The sequence below is a fragment of the Lissotriton vulgaris genome, chromosome 7, assembly GCF_964263255.1.
Source record: "Lissotriton vulgaris chromosome 7, aLisVul1.2, whole genome shotgun sequence".
Taxonomy (NCBI): domain Eukaryota; kingdom Metazoa; phylum Chordata; class Amphibia; order Caudata; family Salamandridae; genus Lissotriton; species Lissotriton vulgaris.
The window spans coordinates 1,616,888,302-1,616,915,450 of NC_141695.1; positions in this window are offsets into that span (position 1 = coordinate 1,616,888,302).

The window sequence follows — 27,149 nt, forward strand, 5'->3', positions numbered from 1 at the left end:
TCTCACTGAAACTCTCACTGACACTCTCAATGACACTCAAGGACACTCACTGGCACTCTCACTGACACTGACACTTTCACTGACACACTCACTGACACTCTCATTGACACTGGCACTCTCACTGACACAGTCACTGACACACTCACTGACACTCTCATTGACTTGACACTCTCACTGACACTCTCACTGATGCTGACACTCTCACTGATGCTGACACTCTCACTGACAATCTCACTGACAATCTCACTGACACTCTCACTGACACTGACAGTCTCACTGACACTCTCACTGACACTCACAGTGAAACTGACACTCTCACTGACATTCTCACTGACACTCACAGTGAAACTGACACTCTCACTGACACTCTCACTGACACTCTCACTGACACTGACACTCACTGACACTCCCACTGACACTGACACTCTCACTGACACTCTCACTGACACTCACTTACACTCTCACCAATGCTCTCACTGACACTGACACTCTCACTGATGCTGACACTCTCACTGACACTGACACTCTCACTGACAATCTCATCGACACTCTCACCCACACTCTCACTGACACTCACTGACACTCTCACTGACACTCTCACTGACACTGACACTCTCCCTGACACTTTCACTGACACACTCACTGACACACGCACTGACACTCTCACTGACACTGACACTCTCACTGACACTCACACTGACACTCTCACTCACACTCTCAATGACACTCTCACTGACACTGACACTCTCACTGACACTGACACTCTCACTGACACTCTCACTGACACTGACACTCTCACTGACAATGAAACTCCCACTGAAACTCTCACTGACACTCTCAATGACACTCAAGGACACTCACTGGCACTCTCACTGACACTGACACTTTCACTGACACACTCACTGACACTCTCATTGACACTGGCACTCTCACTGACACAGTCACTGACACACTCACTGACACTCTCATTGACTTGACACTCTCACTGACACTCTCACTGATGCTGACACTCTTACTGACACTGACACTCTCACTGACAATCTCACTGACACTCTCACTGACACTCTCACTGACACTGACAGTCTCACTGACACTCTCACTGACACTCACAGTGAAACTGACACTCTCACTGACATTCTCACTGACACTCACAGTGAAACTGACACTCTCACTGACACTCTCACTGACACTCTCACTGACACTGACACTCACTGACACTCCCACTGACACTGACACTCTCACTGACACTCTCACTGACACTCACTTACACTCTCACCAATGCTCTCACTGACACTGACACTCTCACTGATGCTGACACTCTCACTGACACTGACACTCTCACTGACAATCTCATCGACACTCTCACCCACACTCTCACTGACACTCACTGACACTCTCACTGACACTCTCACTGACACTGACACTCTCCCTGACACTTTCACTGACACACTCACTGACACACGCACTGACACTCTCACTGACACTGACACTCTCACTGACACTGACACTCTCACTGACACTGACACTCTCACTGACACGGACACTCTCACTGACACTCTCACTGACACTCACTGACACTCTTACTGACACTCACTGACACTCTCACTAACACTCTCACTGACACTCACACTGAAACTGTCACTCTCACTGACACTCTTACTGAAACTCTCACTGACACTCACTGACACTCTCACTGAAACTCTCACTGACACTGACATTCTCACTGACACTGACACTCTCACTGACACTCTCACTGACAGTCTCACTGACACTGACACTCTCACTCACACTCTCACTCACACTCACTGATACTCTCACTGACACTCTCACTGACATTCTCACTGACACACTGGAACTGACACTCTCGCTGACACTCACACTGACACTCTCACCTGCACTCTCACTGACACTGACGCTGACACTCTCACTGACACTGACACTCTCACTGACACTCTCACTGACACTCACTTACACTCTCACCAATGCTCTCACTGACACTGACACTCTCACTGATGCTGACACTCTCACTGACACTGACACTCTCACTGACAATCTCATCGACACTCTCACCCACACTCTCACTGACACTCACTGACACTCTCACTGACCCTCTCACTGACACTGACACTCTCCCTGACACTTTCACTGACACACTCACTGACACACGCACTGACACTCTCACTGACACTGACACTCTCACTGACACTGACACTCTCACTGACACTGACACTCTCACTGACACGGACACTCTCACTGACACTCTCACTGACACTCACTGACACTCTTACTGACACTCACTGACACTCTCACTAACACTCTCACTGACACTCACACTGAAACTGTCACTCTCACTGACACTCTTACTGAAACTCTCACTGACACTCACTGACACTCTCACTGAAACTCTCACTGACACTGACATTCTCACTGACACTGACACTCTCACTGACACTCTCACTGACAGTCTCACTGACACTGACACTCTCACTCACACTCTCACTCACACTCACTGATACTCTCACTGACACTCTCACTGACATTCTCACTGACACTCTCACTGACACACTGGAACTGACACTCTCGCTGACACTCACACTGACACTCTCACCTGCACTCTCACTGACACTGACGCTGACACTCTCACTGACACTGACACTCTCACTGACACTCTCACTCTCACTGACACTTACACTCTCATTGACACTCACTGACACCATCACTGACACTCTCACTGACACTCTCACTGACACTCTCACTGACACTCTCACTGACACACTGAAACTGACACTCTCGCTGACACTCACACTGACACTCTCACCTGCACTCTCACTGACACTGACACTGACGCTGACACTCTCACTGACACTGACACTCTCACTGACACTCTCACTGACACTCTCACTGACACTTACACTCTCATTGACACTCACTGACACCATCACTGACACTCTCACTGACACTCTCACTGACACACTCACTGACACTCTCACTGAAACTCTCACTGACACTCTCACTGACACTCAAGGACACTCACTGGCACTCTCACTGACACTGACACTCTCACTGACACTTTCAATGACACACTCACTGACACTCTCATTGACACTGACACTCTCACTGACACACTCACTGACACACTCACTGACACTCTCACTGACACTCTCACTGACACTCTCACTGACACTCTCACTGACACTAAATGACACTCTCACTGACTCTCGCACTGACAATCACTGACACTACCACTGACACTTTCACTGACACTCTCACTGATACTCACTGACACTCTCACTGACACTCTCACTGCCACTGACACTCTCATCGACACTCTCACTTACACTGACACTCTCACTGACACTCTCACTGACACTCACTGACACTCTCACTGACAATCACTGACACTCTCACTGACACTCACTGACACTAACACTCTCACTGACACTCTCACTGACACTCACCGACATTCTCACTCTCACTGACACTTACACTCTCATTGACACTCACTGACAGCATCACTGACACTCTCACTGACACTCTCACTGACACACTCACTGACACTCTCACTGAAACTCTCACTGACACTCTCACTGACACTCTCACTGACACTCAAGGACACTCACTGGCCCTCTCACTGACACTGACACTCTCACTGACACTTTCAATGACACACTCACTGACACTCTCATTGACACTGACACTCTCACTGACACTCACTGACACACTCACTGACACACTCACTGACACTCTCACTGACACTGACACTCTCACTGACACTCTCACTGACACTAAATGACACTCTCACTGACTCTCGCACTGACAATCGCACTGGCAATCACTGACACTACCACTGACACTTTCACTGACACTCTCACTGATACTCACTGACACTCTCACTGACACTCTCACCGACACTCTCACTTACATTGACACTGACACTCTCACTGACACTCTCACTCACACTCACTGACACTCTCACTGACAATCACTGACACTCTCACTGACACTACCACTGACACTCTCACTGACACTTCCACTGACACTCTCACTGACACTGACACTCTCACTGACACACTAACACACTCACTGACACTCTCACTGACACTCTCACTGACACTCTCACTGTTACTCAAGGACACTCACTGGCACTCTCACTGACACTGACACTCTCACTGACACTTTCACTGACACACTCACTGACACTCTCATTGACACTGACACTCTCACTGACACTTTCACTGACACTCACACTCTCACTGACACACTCACTGGCACACTCACTGACACTGACACTGACACTCTCACTGACACTCACTGACACTCACACTGACACCCTCACTGACAATCGCACTGACAATCACTGACACTACCACTGACACTTTCACTGACACTCTCACTGATACTCACTGACACTCTCACTGGCACTCTCACTGACACTGACACTCTCTCTGACACTCTCACTGACACTGACACTCTCACCGACACTCTCACTTACACTGACACTCTCACTCACACTCACTGACACTCTCACTGACAGTCACTGACACTCTCACTGACACTACCACTGACACTCTCACTGACACTTCCACTGACACTCTCACTGACACTAACACACTCACTGACACTCTCACTGACACTCTCACTCCCACTCTCACTGACACACTGAAACTGTCCACTGACATTCTCACTGACACTAACACACTCACTGACACTCTCACTCACACTCTCACTCACACTCTCACTGACACACTGAAACTGACACTCTCACTGACACTGACACTCTCACTGACAATCTCATCGACACTATCACTGACACTCTCACTGACACTCTCACTGACACACACTGAAAATGACACTCACACTGAAAATGACACTCTCACTGACACTTTCACTGACGCTGACACTCACTGGCACTGACACTCTCACTGACACTCAAGGACACACTGGCACTCTCACTGACACTGACACACTCACTGACACTCTCATTGACACAGACACTCTCATTGACACACTCACTGACACACTCACTGACACTCTCACTGACACTAAATAACACTCTCACTGACACTCTCACTGTCACTGACACTCTCACTCACACTGACACTCACTGACACACTCACTGGCACACTCAATGACACTGACACTGACACTCTCACTCACACTCTCACTGACACTCACTGACACTAACACTCTCACTGACACTCTCACTGACACTCACCGACACTCTCACTTACACTGACACTCTCACTCACACTCACTGACACTCTCACTGATACTGACCCACTCACTGACAATCACTGGCACTCTCACTGACACACTCACTGACACTGACACTCACACTGACACTCTCACTCATACTCTCACTGACTGCCACTCTCACTGACACTGACACTCTCACTGACACACTCACTGACACTCACTGCCACTCTCACTGACACTCTCACTGACACTGACTCTGACACTCTCACTGACACTTTCACTGACACTCACACTCTCACTGACACACTCACTGGCACACTCACTGACACTGACACTCACACTGACACTCTCACTGACACTGACACTCTCACTGACACTCTCACTGACACTCTCACTGACACACTCATTGACACTCACTGACACTGACATACACTGACACTCAAACTCTGACACACACTGACACTCACACTGACACTCTCACTGACACACTCACTGCCACACTCACTGCCACTCTCACTGACACTGACTCTGACACTCTCACTGACACTTTCACTGGCACTGACGCTCTCACTGACAGTCACTGGCACACTCACTGACACACTCACTGACACTGACACTCTCACTCACACTCACTGACACTCTCACTGACACACTGACACTCACACTGACACTCTCACTGACACTGACACTCTCACTGACACACTCACTGACACTGACACTGACACTCTCACTGACACTCTCACTGACACTGACACACTCACTAGCACACTCACTGACACTCTCACTGACACTCACTGACACTGACACACACTGACACTCACACTCACTCACACTGACTGCCACTCTCACTGACACTGACACTGACACTCTCACTCACTGACTTTCTCACTGACACTTTCACTGACACACTCACTGACACTGACACTCTCACTGACACTGACACTCTCACTGACACCGACACTCTCATCGACACTCTCACTGACACTGACACTTCCACTGACACCGACACTCTCACTAACACTGACAATCTCATTGACACTCCCACTGACACTCTCACTGACACACTCACTGACACCGACACTCTCATCGACACTCTCACTGACAATCTCACTGACACAGTGAAATTGACACTCTCACTGACACTCTCACTGACACTCACTGACACTCACTGACATTGTGTGTGGGTTTGTGTGTGGGGGTAGGGGTGTGTGTGTGTGTGTGGGGGGGGGTTGTGTGTGTGGGGTTGTGTGTGGAAGGGTTGTGTGGGGGTTATTGTGTGTGGGGGGTTGTGTGCATGTGGAGTAGTGTGTGTGTGGGGTTGTGTGTGTGTGGTGATGTGTATGTGTGTTTTTGTGTATGTGGGGTGTTGTCTGTGTGGGGGGGTTGTGTGTGAGGGGTTGTTTGTTTGTGGGGTTGCATTTGTGTGGGATTGTGTTAGGGGTTGTGTGTTAATGGATGTTTGTGTGGGTTGTGTGTATGTGTTGTGTGTGGGATTGTTTGTGGCATTGTGGGGGGGTGGACTTGTATGTATGTGTGGGGGTGGTGTTGGTGTGGGGATTGTGTGTGTGACTGTACTTAAAGCATCTCAAAATAAAGGAACACAAACACTTGTATGTATGTGTGGGGGTGGTGTTGGTGTGGGGATTGTGTGTGTGACTGTACTTAAAGCATCTCAAAATAAAGGAACACAAACATCGAGTTTGTGGGAAGAAAGTGTATGTGGTTGTGTGTTGTGTGTGTGTGTTTTTTTGTGGTTGTGTGTGGGTTTTTGTGTGTGTGCGGGGTTGTGTGTAGAGGGGGTTGTGTGTGTGGGGGGTACTGTGTGTGGGGTAGTGTGTGTGTGTGGGGTGGGTGGGGGGTGGGTTGGGTGTGTGTGGGATTGTGTGTGTGTGGGGTTGTGTGTTTGTGGGGGGTTGTGTGTGTGTGGGGTTGTGTGTGGGGGGGGTAGTGTGTGGGGGGGGGGGTTGCATGTGTGCAGGTTTGTGTGTGTTAGGGGGTCTTGTGTGTGTGGGGTTGTCTCTGTGTGGGGCTGTGTGTGTGTGGGGGGGTTGTGTGTGTGTGGGGTGGTTGGGTGTGTGTGTGGGGGGGTTTGTGTGTGTGTTGGTTGCCTGTGTGTGGGTTTGTGTGTGGGGGGATTGTGTGTGTGGGGTTGTGTGTGGGAGGTTGTGTGTGTGGGGTTGTGTGTGGGAGGTTGTGTGTGTGGGGGGTTGTGTGTGTTAGGGGTTGTGTGTGTGGGGTTGCGTGTTTGTGTGTGTGAGGGGGAGGTTGTGTGTGGGGGGTTGTGTGTGGTGGGTTGTGTGTGAGTGGGGTGGTGTGTGTGGTTTTGTGTGGTGTGTGTGCTTGTGTGTGGAGTGTGGGGTGTGTGTGGTGTGTGGAGTTGTATGTGTGTGTGGGTTTGTGTGTGGGGGGGTAGCATGTGTGTGGGGTTGTGCGTGTGGGGGGGTTGTGTGTGGGGTTGTGTGTGGGGTAACAGAATGGGATGGGAGGGGAGGGGGAGTGACAGAAGGGGAGAGGATTAAAGAGGTAAAGAAGAAAGTAATGGAAATAAAGGGGGAGGGGGGACATGGAGGGAGAGGGGTAGTTGGAGGGTGGGGTAAAGGTAAAGAAGGGATGGGTTAGGGAAGGGCGGGGGCAGGGAATGGAAAGGAAAGGAAGAATGATGGGAAGAAGGCGGAAACGTGAAAGGAGGAGAAAGGCAGGGAAAGGAAAGGAGAATGGAGGGGAGAGGGCAAATGAGAGAGAGGGAGGTGAGGGGAAGGGTAATGAGGGGAAGGGATGGGTGAGGGGAAAGGGGAGGGAATGGTAAAGAGGAAGGGAGGTGAAGGTAGGAAGAATAAAGAAGAAAGGATGGGTAAGTGAAAGGGGAGCAGAAAAGGAGCAGAGGCGATGGGAACAGATTGGAAGGGAAAGAGGCTGTGAATGGGAGGAAATGGAGGGGACGAGAATGGAAGGGGTGGTGTGAAGATGGAAAAGGAGATAGGAGAGTGCACTATGGGACCGGAATGGGTTGAATGGGAAGGGGAGGGGAGTGACAGAAGGGGAGAGGATTAAAGAGTGATGGAGAAAAGGGGAACTTAAAATAAAGGGGGAGATGGGGATATGAGAGGAGAGATAGGAATGTAAGGCAGAGAAGGAAAAACGGGAAAAAGAAAGGAAGAGGGAAGAGAAGTTTCAAGCCAGTATCAAGTCAGTATCAAGTCAGTATCAAGTCAGTATCAAGCCAGTATCAAGTCAGTATCAAGTCAATATCAAGCCAGTATCAAGTCAGTATCAAGTCAGTATCAAGCCAGTATCAAGTCAGTATCAAGCCAGTATCAAGTCAGTTTAAAGTTTGGATTCAAGTTCGGTTTCAGTTTGGTTTCAAGTTCGGTTTTCATTTGGTTTCTATACTCACCGTGTTCCTTTCACTGAGCCCCGTCCAGTTCTTTTTGAAGCCTGTGAGGCCCCGGCCCCCTCGGCCTCTCGGGGGGGGCCTCGGCTCCGGGCGCCAGCAGTGGTCCTCTCCGTCCGGTGCTCATGACTGCAATGCCGCGGCTGCCTGGTTACCAGCCTTGTATACTACGTACACGTCACAATAGACATTCAATCATCATGCATCACAGGCTTATGGGCGATGACAAGTGTTGCAGTGTAAGGGGGTTGGGGGGGGGGCAGCCGAGACACGGATATTAATTCTAAAAAAAAAGCAAACCTATTTAGCCACAAAAGGATCCTGCGATGAACCTCAAAGACGATCTAATCCTGCCCGACCTTCTGCCCCCTCAGGGGCCTCTCCTTGTCTCTGCTCCGGCGGAGGACTCCACTCTGCACTTAGCCTCGACCTCGTGACATCACAGTGCAGGGCCTGGCACGTCACAGATGTTCCATCCACAGGATTCCCCTGCTGCTGCTAGCCTCGACCTCGTGACGTCACAGTGCAGGGCCCGGCACGTCACAGGTGTTCCATCCACAGGATTCCCCTGCTGCTGCTAGCCTCGACCTCGTGACGTCCCAGTGGAGGGCCTGGCACGTCACAGGTGTTCCATCCACAGGATTCCCCTGCTGGTGCTAGCCTGGACCTCGTGACATCACAGTGCAGGGCCTGGCACGTCACAGGTGTTCCATCCACAGGATGCCCCTGCAGGTGCTAGCCTGGACCTCGTGACATCACAGTGCAGGGCCTGGCACGTCACAGGTGTTCCATCCACAGGATTCCCCTGCTGCTGCTAGCCTCGACCTCGTGACGTCCCAGTGGAGGGCCTGGCACGTCACAGGTGTTCCATCCACAGGATGCCCCTGCAGGTGCTAGCCTGGACCTCGTGACATCACAGTGCAGGACCTGGCACGTCACAGGTGTTCCATCCACAGGATTCCCCTGCTGGTGCTAGCCTGGACCTCGTGACATCACAGTGCAGGGCCTGGCACGTCACAGGTGTTTCATCCACAGGATGCCCCTGCAGGTGCTAGCCTGGACCTCGTGACATCACAGTGCAGGGCCTGGCACGTCACAGGTGTTCCATCCACAGGATTCCCCTGCTGGTGCTAGCCTGGACCTCGTGACATCACAGTGCAGGACCTGGCGCGTCACAGGTGTTCCATCTACAGGATTCCCCTGCTGGTGCTAGCCTGGACCGTGTGACATCACAGTGCAGGGCCTGGCACGTCACAGGTGTTCCATCCACAGGATTCCCCTGCTGGTGCTAGCCTGGACCTCGTGACATCACAGTGCAGGACCTGGCACTTCCAGCAAGTGGAGCGGGCCAAGAATTTCAGGCAATGCGTGCAGACCCACCTTGATAGCCAATATGAGGGAAAGAAGTGACACATTTAGCAGTTTAGGCACATTGGACAAACCCAATCTGATTATGATTGAAAGATTGGAGTCCATGTTTACCCCTATATTCCTCCCTAGGGTTGAGTTACGTGGGGGGCTAGCTACTAAGGCCAAATTGTTCATAGCAGTGTTTGATCCTTTTGCTGCACATACATATTTTGATTTGTGACATGTTAATTTATTGTTAGAAATGGGGTTCTCTACTTGGCAGAGGTAGGTACCTTTGTCCAAATTGGGACCGTTGCTTCTAGTCAGGGTAAGGGGGATACACACCTAAGATAACCCCTGCTCACCCCCTGGGTAGCAAGGCACGACAGACATCCCAAAGGCAAGCGTTTTCAGCATTGATGAATTCTTCTATGGTTAGGAAGGTTAAAGGTGATTTCATGTTTTGTTTTATGGTGAACTGGGCTGTGCTGCTAGAATTGTGGTTGAGCAGTGGGAAGGCAAGGAGGAAGACTGACACAGGTGAGTGGGAATTATTTCAGGTGTGTCCTGCAGACCGCCAGGGTCAGGGTTGTGAAGGCCTTTTTAGTGTGTTGCGAAGGAACCAAGAAGTCTTTAGATACTACCACTTCAGGTATTGCGGTTGAAGGAACCTTTCTGCTCTGAACTCTTCTAGAGGGGCTGTTGCTTGTGACTTACAGGCCCCTTGTCAGGTTTACAGGCCACTCAGCAGCTCTCTCTATTCAGATTTCCTTTCTTGTGTTCTGGGCTCTTGGCTGCTGTCCACTCTCCAAGCTGCAGCTCACCTCCCCAGGTCAAAGGGCAGGTCTCCTTGAAGCAAGGAAGTCCTCAGGTATCGCTTCAGCCAGCTTTCTTCACGACCTTCTTCAGAAGGAAATAACATAAAACATCCTCATTGTTTACCATTTACAGGCTGAAGAGCAGCTATTACCGCATGTGTGCATGGAAATAATGTATGTTTATACCAGTGACTATACACTGAGCCACACATGGGCACTTGTTTAGTATCCACAAAACATCAGATTTACACCTGCAGAGTGGAAAGACCATAAGGGAAGCCATATTAATTTAGGAAAACATAATATTGCCTGAACATGCTATTGGGATGGGAATATTCCCTGTGAGGTACAAGTCATGATGCCCTATTCATTTATTTATTTATTTATTAAGAGTTTTGTATAGCGCGAACAAGACCCTTGGGTATCAGAGCGCTTCACATTACATGAGGTAGTTAAAGTCCTGCATTGTTATCGTAACTTTACAATATTATGAGGTAGGTACATATATGATACATAAAGCGACTATATCAATAAAATTTCTACAAAGAGTAATAGCATATAGTATGACACAGGTTTAGTATATAGTAAAATATAATGTGCAATAGAATCAATCGATCCTAATGGTCTATTTCCTGTGTATGTTTCAGCTCCAGTCATTAAACATGAATTCTGACTTCCTGTGTCTCGTCTATGGAAGGAATTTACTCATTAGGAAGATCTTAGTTTCCCTCTTAAAGGATGCTGTTTCTTCAATCTTTCTAATGTTTGATGGAAGTGAATTCCAGATTCTAGGGGCTGCTCCTGAGAAAGCCCTGTCGTCAGTTTTCTTCTTCTGGAAGATGGCAGGTCTCAGCATTAGCTCATTTGTGCTCCTGGCTGGTCTGTTACCTCCAGATAACTTGATTTTCTGAGCAAGGTATTTGGGTGTATTGTGGTGGAGCGCCTTGTGGGTTATGCATGCCATTTTTAGCTGGATTCTGGCTTTGTACGGTAGCCAGTTTAATGCCTTTAAATGTGGCGATATATGGTCAAATTTCCTTGATCCGGTGATCAGTCGTGCGGCTGCATTGAGACATGCTTTCAGAGGTGCTGTTGAAATGTTTGGTAGACCTGCTAGTGTTGTGCATCCATATTCAATCCTCACGATAACTAGAGACTGAACTGCCAGTTTGAGGTCTGCTTTGGATATGAATGGTTTCACTTTTCTGATGTAGTTCAGATGGTAGCGGGCGCTTTTTGCCATTGCGTTGATATGGGCTTTCATGTTTAGTTTCTCATCTAGAGTGATTCCTAGAGATTTCGCTGAGCCAACTAGGGTAGGGGTGCAATTTAATGCTGTGATCATATTGCACCATTCCTTCACTTCTGTGTGTTTCTTTGGTGGAGATATTAGTAAGAATTCAGTTTTAAAACACAGCATCCAAATCTCTTTAATAACTTTATTCGTAGAGAGATGAATGACTGCAATTGAGATTAAAAAGGCTGGTAGCTATTCATGCATACCATTACCTATTGTGTTATGCACTTGTTTATGTTATTTGTTTGTCACTAGCAGATTGCCTCTGCTTCCACTGTTCGTTGCACTGTTTTGTTTGTTGTTTTGTTCCTCCTGTTTCTTTGAGAATCGGATGACAACCGATGATGAGACAGGGGCCTGTCTGGAGATTACAAACCAGTTACCCCGTTGGTGGTGTTTCCGTGAGGTGTCATTCGTTTCTCGCACATTTTTTTCTAAGTAGAACTTGGTCTAACACTGATGGTGTGGATGCTTGGTATTGATTAGAAGTATCAGACATTTCTGTATGGTGTTCTGTGTAGCTGTCAAAGAGGTCTGGCCTTTGGTTTTTATTCCTAATTGTAAGAAAACTATGGACGAGGTGCAGTGAAATGTCCCCTTATCAGAACAAAAGTATGTAGGGGAGGATAATAGTTATCAGTACGTTTAGACTGTCCTATTATATAAGTAACTGACACAAGTAGCGTCCTTTGGACAGGGTCTTTTGTTGTTGGCCCATTATGTCAATGCCAATCCTTTCCCATGGCATGGATGGACATTGTATTGGATGCAAAGGTGGTTTAAAAGTTACTTGTGCCTTGTCAGAGTTCATGCACAACTTACAACATCTAACCTTTCTTTCTACATCCAGGCTAACACCAGGCCACCAATACATGTTTTTCACTCTGTTTTTGCTTTTAGTGATGCCCAGGTGTCCTTCATGGCATATTTCCAAAATGTTCTCCCTGATAACTGTCGGCGGTACATATCTTCTGCTTCTCATAAGTAGTCCATCCTCCATTGATAATTTGTTTCTAACTTCCCAGAAGGGTTTCGCTTGGGCATTTAACTTGTTTTTGCTAGACCAACCTTCTTTGGTCATTTGTATTACCAATCCCATGTCTTTGTCCTGGTAAATTAAACTTTTCACTATCCAGCACCTCTAAGCGCAATGCGTTTTAATGGATTGCGATGTAAAAACCGCGTTGTAAAGGCATGCGTGGTAAATGCATGCGTTGTAACGTCAAACATCCCTTTGTCCTTGAAAATCAACAAAAGAAGCAGCAGCGGAACTACAAAGCCGCACCTAAAATCCAGTTCCAAAATAAGTCCTCTTTAACACTTTGTGCTTCCAACCCCAACGTCAGCTGCTGTTTGACGTTGCTGTGTTTTCCAGATCAAATCGATATTTCGTTCAATGTTTATGGGGACGCACCAAATAGAAGTCCAAAGAGAGTTTCGTTCAAGTATGTATTTGCATATAGCCAGTGTCTAACCCAGGGTGGTGTGGAGTGCAAAAAAACGATGGATTTAGGCCCAGATCCTTGTACTGGGGTGAATGTATGACATTGTTCTACATTCTGTCCATCAACTGTGTTTTTTGCAATTTTCACCCGAGTGTGCTGGGTATACTCAGACGTGAGTCCCAGGCTCTCCACACCACTGGAGTCAAGCTATTCAGGCTGATGAAGGCTGATAGCCAGAAACCGGTCCTTGGATGCTTGATTCCGGTCTGGGAAAGACATGGCTTGGTAGTTCGGACTGGACTGTTCCCATGAGGCACAGGGTCAGAGCTAATTTGCATATAGCCAGTGTCTAACCCAGGGTGGTGTGGAGTGCAAAAAAACGATGGATTTAGGCCCAGATCCTTGTACTGGGGTGAATGTATGACATTGTTCTACATTCTGTCCATCAACTGTGTTTTTTGCAGCTTTCCTGTGAAAGGCATGCTGATTGGCTGCCACTGTCTGTCAACACTCCAAACCAGGAAGTGTTGGCAGCCATCTTGTTCCTCGGTAGAACCAAGGCACAAGAAAGCAGTGAAACAAAGGTGCACAACACACAAAGGGGGCAGGGTAGAAGCACCCTGACCCCCTAGGCCTGCTCAGGGGGTCCCACAAGGCCCCCCGTGGCCCCCCAAAAATTATTTTCTTCGGAACATCGCGGGGGTACGCGCCCAGTATGCGCACCGTACGCATACGGTAACTTTACTGTAAGCTTACTGTACTCTGTACGGTGTGCGTACCCCGCGATTTTCAGAGAAAAAAAATATTTGTTTTGGGCCTGGGGTGGCCTTGTGGGACCCGTTGAGCAGGCCTAGGGGGTCATGGTGCTTCTACCCTGCCCCCTTTTTGAGTTCTACACGTTTGTTTTTCTGCTTTCCTGTGCCTCAGTCTACCGAGGCACAAGATGGCTGCCAACAATTTCTGTTTTAGAGTGTTGACAGACAGTGGCAGACAATCAGCATGCAGCTCATACTCGGGAAGGTACAGAGTACAGTAAGCTTACAGTGCACTCACGGTGTCCCACCAATAGATATATAATTTGGGAAAATTCAATGTTCTCAACAACTACTGGAGCGATTTTCACCAAATATAAAAAAGGCACTACTGCATACCAGTCCCTACCATTTTGCCAAGTTTGGTGTAATTCCATTCAGCCGTTCGGGCTGAAGCCGTGTCTAAAGGTCCTATGGAAAATTGCATTGGGCTATATTTCACATTCAATTTTTTCAAAAACTACTGGAGGGATTTACACCAAACATACAAAAGGCACTGCTGCATACCAGTCCCTACCATTTTGCCAAATCTGGTGTAATTCCGTTCAGCCGTTCGAGCTGTAGCCTTGTCAGAATGTCCCTATGGAAATTAACATGGGGAAAACACATTTTGGGACCCCCTTTTTTCTCGGCCCCCCGCTTGACGAATCCCCCCAAAACTTTCAGGGAAGAAGCGGAGCACAGCGAGGCAAATTTAAGAAAAATTACAGGCAGATCCCTCAATCGGCGTCAAAGTTATTCCCTATAGAATGTTCGGAATTTCCCATGGTAAATAGGTCCTAACTATATATACCTACTGGTGACCGCCAGTAGGTAATATATATATATATATACATATGACCTTTATGGTTATGGAAAACCAAATAAAGGACTTTTGACTGACTGAGTGTGAGTGTACTCACTTATAAACATTTTATTTCCAGTGTTGGTGCTCCCTCTACTGGTGTGGACCTGCTTCAGCTCGGGCTGTGTGAAGGTCAGCGTCAATACTTGCAACTCATGATCGATAACTTGGTGCACCTTGACCAGTCTGGTTTTATGCCACACCGTAACACTGTCTTAAACATATGTCGACTCCATGGGGTGTTGTCACTCGATGCCACCATGGCAAATGACATGGTGGAGTGGCCATACTTCTTCGCCGTTCTAGATAAGATGGGATTTGGACCCCAATATGTGTGCTGGGTCTGGTTGCTATATTCTGAACCATGGCCCAAGTAGTTGTGAACAATTGCAAATCAGCGACATTTGAGATTAGCCGCGGAACACGTCAAGGTTGTACCCTGTCCCCGCTTCTCTTTGCCTTGGCATTGGAACCATTGGTGGCGTGGATCCGCAGAGATCGGGCGATTCACAGTATGAGCTGCGCCCCGGACTAGGAGGACCAGATTTCACTATGTGCAGATGATGTGCTGCTGTATTTGACATCTCTGATGGCCTCCCTGATATGTCTACTAGATATCCTCTCAATCTTCGGCAAAGATTCCGGATTTACCATAAACTGGTCTAAATCCGTGATCTATGTTCTGCGCGGCGAACCGCCTGTCCTCCCAAAAGACTGCCAGATACGGACTGCCACAGATGGCTTTCGATACCTCGGCATTTACATTAAATTAAACGCTTCGCTGCGGTTCACCCGTAATCTCCTATCACCCACTCAGAGATTTAAGAGATATATAAACCTTAAGGACAAATGGGTTAGAGATGGACTAGAACTGGACGACAAAGACTGGCAGGCAGCAGTCTCCTCCCCTAGGGAAGTGGCAGCCCAAGCAAGGTTACGTCTGTTGCAACTGAAGATTCTGCACAGAATCTACATCACTGGGCCAGGCTTGGTCCGGATGGGCAGAACGGATAGTGGAGAGTGCAGCCGTGGGTGCGGGTAGTTGGGTACCTTTATCCACATACTATGGGAATGTGTGCATATACAGTCATACTGGTGGGGTTTACATCAGACTCTATATGAAGTGCTTATAGTCGACCTGCAGCCCGAAGCCCGTAGGTGCCTTTTAAATATTTGGGAACCGACAGACCTAACCTCTAATATGAAACAATGCGCAACCCTGGCACTCATGGTGGCTAAGAGAAACATGGCACATAATTGGAGAGCACACCAAGCGCCAATGCTAGAAAAATGGAAGGAAGATTTGGACTGGTGCATGTTCCAGGAAAAATCTGTATATGTGGCCAGAGGGTGTCCCGGGAAGTGGAGTAAAATGTGGGAGCCATGGAATTTGTACAAAGGAGATATCTGTACCCCGCCAGCTCCCCTAAACAGTGATGAGACTCTAGAAACCCCATAATTGTCATGTTTTTGTATATTGGAAATCGATTCACGGTAACCAAGGTTGGAAAATTGAATGAGGTATAATCTCTTGCTCGTGTTGTAAATGATATGTAATGTCAATTTGTTGTATAATAAAAAGATTTGTAAAAAAAATACTTGCAACTCAATCTGCTTTCTTTCAAACATTTAGACTGTTTCACTAATTATGAAGATGACAAACGTTAAAAAAGCTGAAAATAGAGGTACTGGGTGGAAATAGGAACTTTCCTGATGATGCACAGAATCAAGAGCGGTGCCTACTATTCTTATCTTCAGTTGTCCCTCGCTCCTTCCTAGTTCCACAGTCCCAGAAGTCCCAGGGTATTTCCTTCAGGATAAGGAAATGGAGATGACATGCTCTAGTAGCTGCCTTTGAGATTCCCCACTGCCACTGAGCTGGCAGCAGAGAAACAAGTCCTTGGAGCTGATGTGCTGTCCATGTTGTTTGGGAAATCCTGCTGCAGAGATTTGGTGAATTTAACCATGCCTCCTCAGACCAATTGGGGGAATTTTGTACTTCTTTGTGAATACAAATTTTCCTGAATTATCCAATTTCCAATAACTTCAACACAAATTGTGAGACACATTAGTATCACAGACTATAAAAGAGTGTGAGCAGCAATATTCTATAATTGAGAGAAAGGCCCTCGACACGTCACTTGTCAGGGCATATGTAGCTCTTTTTGCCAATTGCTTGTTTGTTTACTGAGCACAAACCTTTGGCATACTTATTTGGTGAGAATGGAACAGGCATAGTTAGCTTATGTCTTTTAAGTTTGTTATTTAAATTACTATAATATATGTTTCATCAATGGCAGCTCCTCCACTATGGCGGAGGAGCATCGCCTCACTGCTTTCAAGCAGTGCGAGAAAAAGAAACATAACATGATAATAACTTTCAGTTATTTTAGGGCTGGGCGTAGTTCGCGAAGTAGTGCTACATGTAGCTACGCAAAGTGCACTTTGCGAACTACGCGTAGCACTACACGAACTGCGTAGTACCCTGTTCGCACTGTGCAAGATGCCGTTTTCAAAGATTGCACAGTGTGGACAAGCATCCGGCACTGTACAATCATTGAAAACGGCATCTTGCACATTGCGAGCTGTAGTTTTCTGCCGGTCAAGGAGATTTTTACTCGAGGGGCAGCTTTCTCAACGCCGACTGATAGTTTCTCATCGCGAGCAGTCACGAGCATACGCGACCACTCGCAATGAGAAACCAGACCTCCCCGCGTTGAGAATCTCGCTGGGTGGTTTATTTTCCACGCTCACAATCGGCAACTTGATGTTGCTGATCGCGAACATGGAAAAAGTCTCGCCGGGATGTCATTTTGCTTGCTCGCGGTCGCCAACTTGACGTTGAGGACTGCGAGCAAGCAAAAAATGACCGCTGCACTACGCTATGCGTGTTCACACTGTGCTACGTGCAGTTCAGGTAGTGCGAAGTTGCGCGAACTTCGCAAACTATGTAAGCGTAGCAATTTGCTTTGCCCAGGGTTAATTATCATGTTATTTTTCCTTTGCGGCAGGGGCGGGCGGTGGGCGGGGCTGCTCTGCTTTCCGAGCAGGGCAGGGGACGGAGTGGGTTGCCCACCAGAGTGCACAATGACTGTTTGGTCGGCTCCCTCGGGCCGCTCAAAGCAGTCAAGCGCACTTCCCTTTTCTCCATGCAGGCTGCATTTGAGCCTACATGGAGAACATGCCCACCCCTACAGCCCCTGGCTGAGTGCCATGTCACAGTGCTCAGATCAATCACAACGCTGCACTGCAGAATTGTGATTGGCTATGGGAGGGAGCCTGGCTGCCTGCTTCCTGTTCCTGGAAGCGGACTCAGTAGAGCATGAGCAGAGAAGACGGGACCGGGCCTTGAGGTAATTTTTATTTATTTTTTAATTTCTAAACACTGCTCCCCCCGCATAACACCCCCACGACACCCCCACAAAACCCTTGCAACCCCCAACGGCTCCCACACCAGCCCCACCATCCGCGAGCAATGCCAGCCGCCCAGGTGTGTCTTGTATGATAGGTTGCAGGTTTTAAGAATATTGTTATATACTTTATTTTTCCAATGCTGGTAGTTGGTGGTTTGGATGATAAAGATTTTTGGAAATTGGGTTACTTGTTCAGGAGAGTGAAACTCTACTGAAGCAGAAACTACCATTCCTGTCAGGGTGAAGTCACGAGCAACCCCAAATTAACCAGTGCTTAACCCTCTGGTAGCTTGGCGCCAAAGCAGTCTGGCGTAACTTAGAGGCAATGTGCGAAATCTGTGTGCAGTACTTCAAACATAAATAATAAAGTGAAAACAACACAAGAAAAATCCCACATCAAGTTTGTAATATAGAGTAAAATATAATACATTATTTAAGACCAACCAAAACCAGCAAAACCAAAGGGGATAAAACCACACAAATTCAATTAGTAAAACTAGAGCTATGTAATTTTAAAGTTTTAGGCAAACATAGTGATAAAAAACACAAAGTGTATACTGTGGGTATCTTGTTGCACCGGACCAGGACAAAGTCACAAGTTCAAGCCGACTATGATGGAGCACCGGTTGGATACAGGGACCATGCTAGGCCCTCTGAACAAAGTACCCTAAATCACGGTGCCCGGTCTGCATGGCGTTGCAAGCATTCATGTAAGCCAATGTCAATTACGAGGAGGTGTGAGGTCCACAATATGAGGGTCTGCGTCGGGTGGCATCGCACTGTGTCAGGTGCGGTGAAGCAGTGCAGCAAGGCTCTGTGAGGCTTCGCATCGAGTCGTGTTGGTTTTGATGGGTTGGTTGCGAGGCCCCGCATCACATGGCATTAATTCCATTGAGGCTGACAGCTGTGAGGCGACGTTCTGTAGGGCTTCACATCTCTCAGCGTTGGTTCCAATGAAGCGTGTTGCTGTGCAGCGAGATTTTGTGTGGCTTTGGGTTGCTTTGTGCTGTTACTGGTGAAGACCACATCTTGGCTGGCACCGCACCGCACTTCTCTCCCTACTTTCTGTCACACAATTCCTCTGGATTTATTAAGACTGTGGATTGGATCAACAAAACTTTTTAATACAGAGATGAGTCTTCTTAAATTACCAGTAAATGTTGGTCTGACTAGCTCACAGTACCGCATCAAAACTCCTAAACCTCCAGAGTTAAACATTCAGTCTGCAACTTCAAACATGACCACCCGTATTCCCCAGGAATTTGTGGAAACATATCTAACACTTTTGAATATCACTTTTGCATGCTCAAGGTTTCACAAAGAGAGGAGACAATAATACATGTCAAATGTTTATTGAAAAGATCTAATCCTTGTAATTTAAACTTGAACAGCGATTATTGGACAGATGAGACACACCATTGTTATAAGCATTATTAGGATGGTGAAAAATATGAATAATTTGACCATGTTGATGATTCCTAATAGTAATGATATCTATCACTAATAGCCCTACACTAGCAAGAGTATGATGGGAGTACCCATCTGCCAGACCCAGCTGGAATGATCAAGCCCCATTCCTTGGTATAATGTCTCAGGACCGGTATTAGTGCATTAACACATGTACATCATCTTATTGTGCAAGCCTGCTCACCTTTGCAATTGCAGCTATCTTCCTTCTTAGAATGTGTGTCGGAGCTGCATCTCACTCACACCTCTCCATGATAACTCCAGTGTGAAGTGCCTCTCGTCTGAATTCAAAATGGGCATTGTTTAAATAACAAATCACACGAGACGCAGAAAAGCAGTTTTACTAAATTGAGGAAAAGAGTTGTCTCATATGAGCACAAAACAAAGCATGAACATTGCGTTCTGGCATGTGCCCCTGAAACTAACAGTGCAGACTACAGAACATCAACGTCTAGCTATAATAAACTTGCATGTAGCATTTTGCTGTGTTACTGAAAAATATGTTGAAACAACCATTTTGGAAAGATGTGAAGTTGATAAGGAAAACTAAAATGGAAACAAAATGTAATCCCTATAGCATTCGAAGGATCCATTACTGGAGGAGAACCACTTAGGGGGTTAGCACTCACAGTTGACAGAGTCCAGGTGCAGGGCTCAAGAGAGTTGTTGCTTTTTCTGCTCCTGAGCCTCAGATCTGGAGAACAGCCAGCTAGCCCTTTGAGTCACTCTGGTAGTCCTGAGTTGATGATGCAAATTCAGTTCTTCTCACTCATGCAGCAGGGCAGTAAAGTAGCAGGGCAGCAGACGAGCAGTCCTTCTTGCAGCAGAGCAACACAGTAGTCCTTCTCCTGAGGCTTCTACATATCCATCCACATATGTACAGAAGAGTTGGGTCTGAAGATTCAATATTTATAGCTGGTGCTACCGCCTGTCACCCGCTTAACAGAAGAACACCCAAGGCCTGTTCTCCTGCCGCAAATGTGCCTTCTCCTGTGCTCACACACCAGATATACTGACCGTACAACCCTCAAGAATCAACCACTTCAGATGCATCCTACTCAAACCTGCTCCCTCAAAAGACACGGTGTGGAGATCTGGGACCTGCTCAACTCCATTTCCCTGACATCGCCTCTTTACAGAAACCTGGATGAACCCCACCTCAGCCCGACATCGCAACCGCCATCCCTGACGACTACAAAATCATCCACAAGGACCACATCAACCAGACAGGAGAAGGCATCGCCATCGTACCAAGAAAACATCCTCAATCTCACAACCAACTCCGACGACCACTCACCCAACAAGGAACACCTCCACTTCCAGATCCAGACCAACCCGAATGCCACCCTCTGCTACACCCTCACCTACATACCTCCTGGAACCTGCCTGCCATTAAGCAAAGCCATAGCGGACTTCATCGCTCACCACGCTTTCGCCTCAATATACTAAACCCTTGCCAGCGACCTCAATTTCCACTTGGACAATCTCAATAACCACAACACCTCATCACTACTGGAGAACCTCACCACCATTGGGCTCAAGCAACTGGTCACCTCTCAAACCCACTCAGCAAGACACACGCTCTAACCGATGTTCACCTCAATCAACAACATCTCTGTCAGCCACACCTCTGAGCCACAATGGACCAACCACCACTGCGACCACTTGTCCTTCACCAAACCCACCGTACGACACCACGCACACAACGCTGTCCTTGCAGAACATGGAAATGGTCACCGAAGACCAGCACAACACCTCCTTCAGCAAAATCCCACCACTGTCATCTACGGACACCAACGCCTCTGCACTCAACCTCCACCATTGGATCTCCAAATGCTCCGGCACACTGGCTCCCCTCAGAAAACTATCAGACAAGCAGCCCTCCAAAAAAGCCATGCTGGTTCTCTCCTCCCACCCTCCAAGAGTACAGGCACACCTGCAGACTGCTCAAGAAAAGATTCAGGAGCAGCAAGATCATGGCAGACCACCTTCAAAAGCGCCGGCACCGCACACCACCACTTCATCAGAACAACAAAGCAATCAGCCATATGGGAATGCGTCAATGCGAACGAACACAACTGCAAAGATCTGTTCACTGTGGTGAAAAAATTTACCAAACCCAGCAAGAGAGCACAGAGAGCTGACATTCCCTCCTCGCAATACTCCTGTGACAACCTTGCCACCTTCTTTCACCACAAGATCAAGGAGATCTACAATAGCTTTGCAATCTAAGACCCACCTACCACAACCCCACCTGCAAAGACCACACCCAATGGCTCCAGACCCCAGCAGACCCTGCCCAAATGGACCACCCTCACCTCTGACGACACCCTCAGGATCATGATGAGAATCCACTCTGGAGCCCCCTCATACCCTGCCCTCACCACATCTTCAACAAAGCCAGCACCTCCGTCACACACGTGCTCTGCCTCGTGATCAACTGCTCCATCCAGTCCACCACCTTCATAGAAGACTGGAAACATGCAGAGATCAACACCCTGTTGCAGAAACACTCTCCCGACCAGGCGGACCTAAAGAACTACAGACCCATCTCCCTGCGCCCATTCCCATCTAAAGTCATTGAGAAAGCCATCAAAGCACAGCTCTCCAAATGCATCGAAATGAACCATGTACTGTACCCAACCCAGTCAGGCTTCAGAAGCAATCAAAGAACCGAGACCACTCTCACTGCTGCTACAGGTCACGGACCAAGCCATAGTGGCGAAACGCGTCGGTAGGCAGCTACCAGATTTTGTGACTTAAATAAAATCACTTATGCATTCAGAAGCAGCCTGTGTGTATTCTTCAAACAGGAAGGAAACATAGAGCGAAAAAAATAATATATATATATATATATATATATATATGACAAACAAGTCCTTGAGAAGCAGCATACCAGGGCAAAGTCTCCACCCAACGCTTCTGATCAGGAACGGACCACAACAAAAGGTAGTTCTTTTTAAAGTGCTGTTTTATTTTCCATCAACATGACGCGTTTCGACTAGGTCACCCCAGTCTTGATCATATGACATGCTTGAAAAGCCCACGCCCTTAAATACCTCATGGCTATAGTGAGAATACTCCCAATATGGTACAGAAATTGAAAGCAGACTGTCACTTTAAAGTGCTACATAAATAACACAAAAAGTCATATAAAGCGATTGTAAATGTAAATAGAAATACAAATAGAAAATCCAGGGCAAGTGCCCTAATCAGCTATGAATATCCGCAAATATCTATTTCACAATAGAATTAATATACCAAAGAAGACAAAAAAAGCCAACAATAAGGTACACCCAAAGTGAAAGGACTAAATGTAAAAATAATCACAATATTAGTCCAAAAAAATCCATTTAAAATTAGATGAGCAGATGCGAAAAACATATCAAAAAACGGCAAAACATGATGTCATAAGCTAATCAACAAAAGATATCAGAAAATTACAGTAATATAGATTTTAGGATTTTATCTAGCGTCTTGAATATCTGTAGTATAGCTATCATATATAGAGAATACAGATCACAATAAACATTTATATATATGGCAAATTCATCATACCCCTGCCAGAGAATTATCAGTAAAACTAAGAACCCAGTTAAACCAATAAAAACTCATCGAACTTGAGTAAAGTGCAAATAGCCAATAAATACAATAAATATTTCATTATAATGTCTAAAACTCAACAATGATATATATACACACAAGCATTCAAATATAAACAGAACTACAAATTTGATTATATATTAAAAATCCATTGAATAAATAGCAGAATCACAAAGACAGTATTTCATCATATGAGTAAAAGATAGATAATAGAAACATCTCCAAATTGGTTGTAAACCTGCAGACTATAATAAGCAGTTTAGAGAAAGTTGACTAAATCGTCCCCAGTATTAAGCCCATTCGGCATTTTAGCATTGAGGCGCACAATATATTGACTTTCTAATTGACGAAGTCTCTTTTCATGGTTTCCTCCTCTTATAGACTGAGGAACCGAGTCAGTAACATAATATTTCAAATCCTGAAGTTTATTTTGATGCACTAATTTGAAATGCCGGGCAACCGGATAAGAGGGGTCTGAATTGACGATTGCCCGTAAGTGCTGCAAAATACAATTAAAAACAGGAAGTTTTGTGCTGCCGACATAGCATAATTGACAACTACATTCTAAAATATAAACCGCAAAATCAGTTTTGCACGTAAAATAGCCTGCAATTTGGTTAGGCATATTTGAAAAAGGATCAATAAAAATCTGTTTGTTTGTCCCAAACTTGCATGCACGGCATGAACTGCATTTAAAAAAAACTTTCTTATTAGTAAGCCAGTTACCAGAACTAACTGACTCTGGGCTAGTTCTAACCAATGCATCCCTCATAGAGGGTGCTCTCCTAAAAGTGATTGTAGGTTGTGTTGCAAGTTCTGGAGCTAATACTAAGTCCGTTTTTAAAATAGGCCAGTGCTTATTAACAATCTTTCTTACTTCTCTTTCTTGACTACTGAACGTAGTAATAAGTCTCACCACAGGTTTAGCTTGAACCAAAGAAATTTGGGAAGCTTCTTCTGAAAGGGGAACATCATCAGATGATGTCACTTTCTTCAATTTGGCCAATGCAAGTTGCAAAATTTTAGGTTCATATCCTCTGGCGAGAAACCTATTCTTAGATTCAGTAAGGCAAATATTTAAATCGTCTTTCCTGCTACATATTCTTTGAATTCTTAAAAACTCCCCATAAGGGATACTTTTAATAAGGTGCTTAGGATGAGCACTATTGGCATGGAGTATTGAATTGCCAGATGTAACATTTCTGTGTAGTTTAGTACAGATGACACTCTCTTCTACAAAAATCTCAACATCTAAAAACTCGACTTTTATGTTACTTATTTGAGCAGTGAATTCAAGATTAAGTGAATTAACATTAATCCTACTCACAAACTCTAATGCAGATTCTTTGTAACATTTCCAAATGACACAAACGTCATCGATGAATCTCCACCATCGAATGACGCGGTCAGTGAACTCTTTTTTGAAGGTCTGAGCCAGGACGTGCTTCTCCCACCAGCCTACGTGTAAACACGCATAGCTAAGGGAGAAGCACGCCCCCATCGCAACACCTCTCAGTTGCTGGTACAGTTCCTTATTAAAAATAAAGAAATTATTGGTTAAACAAATTTCTGTCATACACAACAACATTTTCGTGTGTTCATTATAGCAGATATTTCTATCCGATAAAAAATGACTTATAGCATTTAAACCAGCCAGATGATCAATACTGTATATAATGAACAGATGTCTATCACTAAAAAGTGGTAATCTTCTTCCCACTCGACCTCTTTCAGTTTTTCCAAAAAATGAACCGTGTCCCTGATAAACGAGGGAAGGTTAGTAACATAATCATGAAGAAAGAAATCAACATATTTTGACATGGCCTCCAATAAACTCCCTTGAGCAGAGATTATTGGACGGCCTGGTACTGGCATGATTTGTTTATGGACCTTGGGCAGAAGGTATAATGTGGGAGTAATAGGGAACTCAGTTTTAAGAACATCCTTATTAATTAATCCCTCCCTCTTCCACTGCAAAAGTTCTTTTAGAACATTTTCTTTAACTTTGAGCAAAGTGGGAAAGGCTTCCTGCTTATAACAATTAATGTCACTAAGCTGTTTCTTAGCCTCATCCATATATGCTGCCCGTGGCCAGAGAACAACATTCCCACCTTTATCAGCTTTATTAACAATGATGTTTTTTTCTTTGCTAATTTTATCCACAAGGCGTGAATATTGTTGTTCCCTATATTGTCTACGTTCGTTTTTAGACAGACAAGTTCTATGAAGGTTCTTCAAATCATCAACCACACAATCACCAAATACATCTCTAACCATGATAGGCATAAAAGTAGAAGGTGGGCGAAAATGCCTTTGGGCAGCCTTGCATGTAGTAATACCCATACCCAACAAATCCTCCTGAGTACTAATAGATTCTATATCATTTATTTCAGCCAAATCAGTCACAGTTCTTAACATTGGAACATCAGAAATCTGGAAAGCAGCACTAGGTTGACTAATTGTATCAATAATTGATGCTCTAGAATTCGCACTCTTCAATTTATGAAATTTCATTAGTTTAAGCTTTCTTATGAATTTAAACACGTCAATTCTAGATTGAACATACTTAAAGTCTTTTTTTGGACAGTAAGAAAGTCCTAAAGATAGTAACTGAAGTTCTGCCGTGTTTAATTCTAGTTCAGTCATATTGATCACAGTATTGACATTCGCCGTGTTCACTATTTCTGTGTTCCCCTCCTCCTTTTTTAGGTTCTTTTGTTGAAACCGCCGCGCTTTCCGCCTTTCTTTACATTGCTTGTTTCTCCGGCGGCGCCGTGAGACTGGGACTGTACCCGTAGTACTCTCGGTCTGAGGGTTTGCCGACGGTCCTCGATCATAAACCCCAACTCTTCAGGGGGGCTGAAGCTAAGAGGCTCATGAATCACTATAACTGTTGAATCATTAGGAATGGGTTCCACACTACTTGAAAGATGACTTTCCCCTGAAATGGATGCTGCATCAGTGCCCTGATTAATAGAAATTAACGGTGGCTGATTTTTGTTTGTCGCCAATTTCTTTACAGAATCAAAATACTTTGCAAATGTAAAAATGCGTCCGGTCTCATAGTCTCGTTTATCACGAGCGAACTTAGTGACCTTTCTATTCATTATTATATTTTCGTGTTTGTCCAAACGCTTTTGAATTTCTTCTCTGCCTTTTTTAACCAAATCCTTCTGATCAAGGGCATCTAGTTCAGCAATTATTGCATCAATTTGAACCACAATCTCATTATGATCAATTTCTGCGTATTTGATTAACATGCAAACCATATTCATGGAACAGTCCAAATTGTTAGTCGCCCATTCCTTTAACATCAATGGGTTTGGGTTTTCAAATGAAGGGGCTATAAGTACTCTTAACCCCCTCGGCACTCTCCCAACCTCTTTGTACTTTTCAAGAGATTTACGCTCCCACCATTTAGTAAGTTTGTTTTGTTGTAATTTCTCTAATTTTTTCAACAAGCCTTTGACATCATTCTGCTCAATTGTTTGCACCTTGTTCTGTTGGCCGGAA